At 31.4% G+C, this 8,298-nt stretch overlaps 1 long non-coding RNA gene and 1 pseudogene across 1 annotated transcript; one reads left to right on the forward strand and one right to left on the reverse strand.

The window, feature by feature from the left end:
• LOC106799768 (uncharacterized) lies at nucleotides 1-3,970 on the reverse strand. Its single transcript, XR_005892650.1, has 5 exons — nucleotides 3,494-3,970; nucleotides 2,474-3,377; nucleotides 2,121-2,391; nucleotides 1,042-1,096; nucleotides 1-277 (listed from the first exon to the last, which is right to left on the reverse strand). It is a non-coding gene; the product is annotated as an uncharacterized lncRNA (long non-coding RNA).
• Nucleotides 3,971-6,248: 2,278 nt separating this feature from the next.
• On the forward strand, nucleotides 6,249-6,984 carry LOC106799552 (protein COBRA-like; annotated as a pseudogene).
• The last annotated feature ends 1,314 nt before the right edge of the window (nucleotides 6,985-8,298 follow it).

An 8,298-nucleotide genomic window follows, 5' to 3' on the forward strand; every position in this document is an offset into this window, starting at 1 on the left:
TCAATAAATATTATTATCTAATATTAAAATCAGTATTTATAATTATTGATTATGATATCCTATTATAAGAAATCAAGATAAAAGAATATAAATTTCATATGAATTCAGCTATACAAGTTTGTCATAAATTCCAAGAAGTAAAGAGTAGCATGTACTTGAAGAATGAACATAAATATCAAAGAATCATTGAATATTTCAACAAAGCTTTTAATATATCTGTAGTACCAGCCACTGCCCCAAGCATAGCATTCTCAGTATCATTGGGATCTCTTTTTGCCTGCAAAAGTGCAAAGAAACAAAAATTCAGAAACAATGAATTCTCTCGAGAGCCTTTTGTTAGGGATAGATAATAGAAAATTTATTAGACAAAAAAGATGACAAAGTAAGTATGGATAAAAGATATCATCCAAAGTAGAGTGAATGAAAAAAAAAAGATACAAGGAGTGAGCCCAAATTTTTTAATAACTCAAAATTCACCAAACATAGAATTGCTCAAGAACCTATACATCAATCATTATGTTGAAAAAATGAGAAAGAAGATTTGGTTTGAAGACTAAATTCTGTTTACTCAACTTCGTTGCATCTCTCATGCAAAGGGCAAGGTTATCACCAATGGTAAGTACAATAGTGTGGAGCACCGTGTGATAGCACAAACAGATGGGACCAGAATGTCCATTACCTCATTCTATAACCCTGGCAGTGATGTTGTCATCTACCCTGCTCCAGAATTGTTGGAGAAAGAGGCAAAAGAGAAAAACCAGCTCAACCCAAAATTTGTGTTTGAAGCCAAAAAATAATGAAAAAAGGCATTATGGATCTGATCATAATTCTGCAAACAACATCATATCTCCTCTCTCTTACATAAAACTTCCTCAGAGTTCTCAAAATAAATAAAAAGCACCACCCAGAACAATATTTTAAAGCAGAAATCATATGCTACCTTGAAATTAATAACTAATTAAAAGTGAAAGGATTGGTTTCAACAAGCACCAAGACTCAAGTATATGATAAAAAAACTCTAAATCTCAAATAAATATGCACCTGGAAATTCTTGGGCTGAAAGGATTGGTTTCAACAAGCTTTCAGTTTCAACAGCCTGTAGACGAAAAGTCAATAATTGTACTGCAAGGGAATATACGGCCAATGCTTAAAAAAAAAATAGCTCATTGACAGTAGAAACCATTAACTATTATCAACATTTCTCTATTTTCAAGACAAAATATTAAGCTGTAACAATCTCAATTTCTAACTAGTGTTCATTCTGTTTCAATCCCTTGATACAAAACATTTTGTTGATCGATTTCTACATTAAATTACCAAAAACAGAACAATTAATTCTCTTAAAAAAAACTATAAGATTGTTTTGTTTTTCATTGCATGTAAGTGAATGAATTATATGAAACCATCATAGAGCTTATTTTAATAGATTCTGAACGCTTAAACCAATGATAACCGACCAGTGCTGGTATTAATGGCTGTTTTCTCAAGTATTCAACAAATAATTATGCCAGCTCTAGGTACAAAGTGTTTATTAGTATTGTTACAAATAGACACTTATAGTGATATTGAAAGTAATCCTTTGTGCATTTTGCATTATAAAAATAATAAAATGAATAACATGTTAAGAAAATGAAGAAATAAAAAAGGATGAAATTAAGGTGGAAGCAAGAGTGTTACGAATATTCGAGAGAGATTGTGTCTGAGTTGGTTCTTGTAAGATCCTAGGAGATTGTGTCAAGAGGCTTAATCCTTGGTTTGACAAGTAAAAATTAGGTTTATTTTTCATAGAAACAATTAATATATGAGAGCTTGCATTTGATGTGTAAACAGAATTATCAGTATCTCCGGTATGATTATAAGCATCATACTTCTTAAAAAAATTCAATTTTTTTGTCAAAATGACTACCCGTTTGGCTTTTTTGAAACAAATTTGATAATTTTCTGCTTCATTTTTTTCCCCTCCAATTGTTCCAATTCGTCAATAAAAGAAATTCAAATTTATTTTTAGGACTAAAGGAGTGTCAAATTGATCAAAGACAGGATATATGAAGTGTAGAAACGCACATTACTAAGTTATAATAAAAACATGTTGCATATTGATTAAAAAAAATTGGATTTACCATTAAGTATACGAGGGAAGAAAATATGACCATGTTAAATCCATCAGTGTAGGCATCAGCAACAAATCCCCCAACTAGAGGCATCAAGGTTGTTGTTCCTACCCAGTAGTTTACACTTTTGGCAGTTGTTAAGAAAATGAAGAAATAAAAAAGGATGATATTAAGGTGGAAGCAAGAGTGTTACGAATATCCGAGAGAGATTGTGTTTGAGCTGGTTCTTGTAAGATCCCAGGAGTAGTAGCATTTTGATGTTTGTCTCCGAGCACCTTATCTAACATACGATAATTTAGAGAGATAAAAAGGACAATAGAAAAAATAACTAGTGATGAATTAAAGGCATGAATTGAACTTACCTAGAGTTGACTCTCTAATAATATCATGATCTTTTGAGAGAAAGGCATGAATTCACTTGGTGCCTATTCTCACTTTGATCATTGGCTTTTGACCCCAAGTCTTCAATGGCCATGTGTTAGTATCTATTTTGTTTATTCTTGCATGCTAAACATGGATAACTAAATTTGTTTTGGGCTGCCACCGTTTTGGTCTGTGAATCAGAAGAGCGATTGATATTTCAAACTCTATATTATTTGTGTCAAAGCAAAACAGGTATGGTTTTTCGCTGCTCTATTTCCCATTTTGGCTCAAAAAAATGACGAAGAGTGCTTGAGAAAAAATAGTTATTTTTTTCTTAAAGAAACATCTTTTTGAAGATAAAATTTGGTGTGAAACTGTTTATTGATGTTGTGGATATCTGCCATTATGTATGCGAATGGTTTTTAAATCGTGTATTTGACTGTTCTTAGATTTTCTTCTCACTTTTTCATGAAACTTTATGCATTCCACCTATTTGTTGAAATTCTTGTGCCAATCATTTTCCTAACTAAGTTATTAGTTTTGTGTTTTTTTCTTTCTTTGTTTAAACATTATTTTCGAGTCAATAGTTATTTTGATCCCTATCTTCGTAATCATTTTGTGCATTAATTTTTATCTTTTTTAAATGTAAAAAATAGTCTTTATCTTTACATAAGTTTTGTAAAATAATTCTTTCATTAAATTTTAATTAACCTCATTAGTGAGGTATATTGTTAGTAATTTTAGTGTCACGTAAACAGAGTTGAGAAAGCCTTCGGCGAGAGCAGTCAAACCATAATCAGATAAACAGAGTGAATCCAAATCGCTCTGGTCAGAGGCAGAGCCATGTTTATCATTCACGTAGTGCAGTTTCACCGAGGAATTGCCGCTCGTGCGTCTTCTCCCCTACGAGAAACGAAGGGAAAGAAACAATCAGATAGAGAAACTAAGGAACAAAGAACAGAGAACAGAGAAAACAGAGAGAGAAATCTGGGAAGGAAGTAAGGGAAATTGGAGCTTACGAGGTGAGCAGGGATTGAAACAGAGAGGCGCTCATCGATGTGAACGGTGATGATGTTGGAGAAACGCGCGGCGAGGAGATGGATGAAGAGGTTAGGGGAGCCCGAGGCGTCGATGCGGATGGTGGCGCGTGTGAAGCGCTCGAGGCTGGACTTCGAGTCCAGGCGGCTGAATGGCCCTTTTTGGGTCTCATAAACTGCCCTCACGACATTTCTTGCAGCTGGAAGATAGATAGAAATGTACAAGTGAGAAAAGGAAGCATAATCAGCGATTCAAGGAAGGTTTAAAGGGAGCTTCGGGGGAAGAATATGGGGGTTATTGCAAGTGAAAGAATGAGAAAATAAAAGATGAAGTTATTATATTAGAAGTTAGAACCTCACAAATTTACAATAGCAGCCTCCATTTTATTTACCAAAGCACTTAAGTTTTTTAAATTTCTACAAGCTTCCTATGTTTAATGGAAACTAATTTAGTTTAAATACAGATTGCAACTTGTTTTATGAAAACATTAATATAAAAGCAAATATTTTAGGATATTAGTTAAATAAAATATTACTAAGTGTTAGGTACAAAAATTAAGAAAAAAATAAATATTAAATTGAAAAAAATAACAAGAATTTTTTATGAATTTATTTATTCTTCATACTTTTCTTCTAATTTTTTATGATCTAGTTTTTGTCTTGTATAAGGAATTTTATTCTGTTGGAATTTTTGTGTGTTTTTTCCTTCTTTTCTCTTCTTCTTTTATAAGTACAAATTAGCGGACTTCTTGCACTAAGTTTGCCTTTACATTCCTTAATTAGTCATGTTTTTCTTAATTATTGTGTTCTCCTTAATTATTCTTCGTTCCTTAATTAGCCATGTTTTCCTCAATTAGTCTTCTTTCCTTAATTATTCTTGTTTTCCTCAATTAGTCTTTTTTTCTTAACTAGCTTCGCTTTGCTTAGTTAACTTTGCTTTCCTTAATTAGTTTGTTTTCCTTAATTAGTTTTATTTTACTCACTAAGCATCATAAATTCATCACTTTTAATATTCTCTACACAAAAACTTAAATGATGTTAATTTAATAATTATTTGCTCAAAAAGAGAAAATAAGGAGAGAAAAATTACAAATTCTTATATAATTTAACTCCAAAATATATTCACAATTAGTAGTTATTAATGATCTGAATGCTTAAAAGTAGGAAGCCTGTTCAAAGGTACTAAGTGTGAGTAAAGAGGAAACCTAAGTACTAAGTAACCATGCACTTTCTTCTGTGCTTATCATGAACATTTTTTATTTTTGTTTTTCTTTCGCTAATGTAATATTAAGGAGAATAGTCATCTTTTATGTTATGACGGTGCAAAATTTCTTGTTGTCGGCAGACATGTTGTTGCGAGGATATTATGGATGGAACTCGCGACGTGCCCTCCAAATCCTTAATCAATTTTTTCCAAAGGTATTGTACCTCTAAAGCAACCATTCACATGGCAGAACTCAAAACCAAAATGATGCCTTTGGTGCAGCTATTATTCACTTCAGTTGATGCTTGATGTAGCATGTAATTTAAAATGATTTATGGGTTAAAGCACAAAGTTTCTTGAAATGATATATTTTTTACCCCAGTTCTTTATGCATTTTGACATCCTAGTGGGATATCTTGCTAATTTTATACCCTTTCAATTCTTTCTTAAATAATTCCTTTGACAGTTTGATGTAGCTTATTATCCTGCCTACATTATATAATTTTCTGTATCCCACTTCCCGGGATACTGCAACACAACCTTCACTTGATCATTTATTTTGGAGGTAATGATTCCATGAGTAAATTACAGGCGAGGAATAAAGATCCCTTCACTTTCAATGTTCTGAAGTTTCATATGATTAAAGGTGAAGGGTTACTTAGCACGAACCAATAACAAAGTGATGCGTCATGTAATTTAGTTTACATATATGTTGCAACTTTTTTTTTTAGTTTTTACTTTTATAAAATTATTAAATTAGTTTCTATATGTGTGAACATTTATTTGGTATTTGTCATCATGGCAATGAAATGACGCTATATTTTAAAGCATTCCTAATTTAGTCTTTATACATATAATACATTCTTAATTTAATCCTTGTACATATAGCCTATTTTTAATTTAATCTTTATATGTGTAACACATTCTTAAATTAAATGAGAGTATTAGAGATATAATAATATTAAAATGTAAAAGAACTGTTTATGGGTTTAATTACAACCATTTTATATGTAAAAGATTTGTTTTGTATTAGTAAAATGGTCTCTAAATTTTTTATAATTTTTTTTTAAAAAAAGACATTCTAAAATAGTTATTCAGAGAATCGTCTTAGAAAGTCAAGACGGTTATTCAGAGGATCGTAAAATCGTCTTAGACATTCTAAGACAGTTATTCAGAGGACTGTAAAATTATCTTAATTTTTTTGTTTTTTTTTTAAAAAAAAAAACATTCTAAGATTGTTATTTATAGAACCATCTTAAAAAGTCTACTTGACACTTTTACAAAAAATCATCTTAAAATCTTTTTTTGTTTTTAATTTAGAAAAAAACAAATTTTAAAACGGTTAAAATTTTCTGAATAACCATCTTAGAATGATACAAAAATCATCTTAAAATGATAATTTTTCTAAGACGATTTCTTAAAAATCGCCATAAAAAGTCTTAATTTTTCATGGCATAACCTTCAAAAACGATTCACAATCGGTTGTTGTATACCGTGAAAAACTGTTGTCATAGACCCTTTTTCTAGTAGTACATGGAGATGTGTAAATTAGGTCTCCAATTTCCATGGTGTAGTATTGTGATTTCCTTCTAGATACTAAGTTGTACACTCGTATATTTCTTTTCTCGGTATGTTTACAGTCCAGGTACACCACATTTGGGCTCAATTGCATGTAACGTGCTCTAGGAAGAATAATTTGTCACCTTCGGTTCAATGTACTAAGCATATGTACCCTACCCGAGTCCACTGGCAGTTAAGCGAAACTTCAAAAAATACTGGCGTGTGAAGGTTACTATTACTAATTTTAATTACAGGATGAATTATTCAGACTGGAACTTGCTTGTTCATCACCCTAACTTCAACAATCGGACTCAAGTGTTTTGTTTCAACTACAATTTATTGACTATTGATGCATATACAAGTGCGGCCCTAACATGTTTGTTTCAAATTTTTGTAGTAATATTTTTTTCTTAATTCTTCATCATGAAACATCAAACCTTTTTCTTCTTATTTTCGTAAACTAAAAGGTAATTACTGATTTTGAGTTGGTTATGAACAGATGATCTAGCAATGATGTGGGGAATTAAGTCCCGTCATAATGGCATTCTCAACCAAGCTGGCCCTAAAGGCAATATTGTTCAAGCAGAGATACTCTTCCGAAAGAATAAAGCAACTTTTTACTTCTGAGAAGGGTTGGGCTTTTCCTCGAAGGATCTACTTCGATGATGACATGTGTGTGATGCCACCATCTAGTTCTTATGCATTTTAGAGCATAATGAGAATGCAGAGTTCGATCTCAACAAGTGTTCCTACTACTGAAGACGATATATAAAGACAATGATCACGAGGATATGGAAAAGAAAACAAGTTGTTATGAGTTTTATTGAAATTTGTTCTTCATAAATTTAATTAAGTGCATGGCCCGTGCTTTGTTGCTTTCAAAAATTCAATTATGTTTTTTTATGGGATATGATTATATAAGCATCATGAAGTGTTTCTAATTTAGAAGAGTTGTTTCCGGATATGATTATACAGCTCTAACTCAGAATTAAAATTTATAATAAATTAACGCTTCTGAATATATAACTGTATCATAATTAAAATTCAAAATAAATTAGTACTTTTAAATATAAATATTATATTTTAAATTTATGATAAAGAATTAACACTGTGATACAATGTTTTTAATTACGGATAATTTCTTTAAAAACTAAAATTTGATTTAGAATTAAAGATATCAATAATAGATTGAAAGAGATAAAAGATTTTAAAAAAAAATCCTAAAACTGCCCTAGTTGAAGAACGATAACTAAAAAAATGCTCTCATTGATGAATAACTCGTTGTTTTAATTTTAATTTATATAGAGAGAATATATAAAGTATATTATAAATAAAATTTAGAATAAATAAATATTTTATAATATATAAAATATATTATAAATTTATGATAAATAATTTATATTGTGATACAATGTTATCTTTAACTATTGAGAGTTTTCTTAACAAAATATTGAAATTCAATTCCAAGTCAAGGATATTAAAAAATACTAGAAATAATAACTAAAAATGCTCTTAGATCGAGAGAGAGAAGAGATTAAAAAAATCTCTGAAAATACTCTTCTTAAAAAATAATAACTAAAAATGCTCTTGTTTTATCTAGTTATTCTAAATTTCTAATGGATAAATTTATGAAAAACAAAAATGTTACACACTAACGGAATTTTAAAATGAATGGATAACAACCGTTAGTCGGCAAAAGTTTTACGGTTCATACAAGTTAGTACGTCTACTGGGCAAAAACATCAAATGGGGGTACTTTTACAAATTATTTACTAAAAAGGGGCTCTTTTGTAATTATTTTCAGGGGGTCTATTTTTTTATTACAAAGCGCCCCCAGACAGGCGCCTCCACTGTGCACGTGACACGTGGCACGGACGCGGCGCACGAAGGAGCAGCAGGTAGCGCCCCTGACGCGGGCGCATCTGCTAGTGCCCTGGGTGCGACTGGTGGCGCCCCTACTACAGGCGCGACCCCAGGCGCCTAGGGACCAGGTGCCTCCCTCTCCCCCACCCCCTCCAGCCCG

The sequence above is a fragment of the Glycine max genome, chromosome 8, assembly GCF_000004515.6.
Source record: "Glycine max cultivar Williams 82 chromosome 8, Glycine_max_v4.0, whole genome shotgun sequence".
NCBI lineage: Eukaryota > Viridiplantae > Streptophyta > Magnoliopsida > Fabales > Fabaceae > Glycine > Glycine max.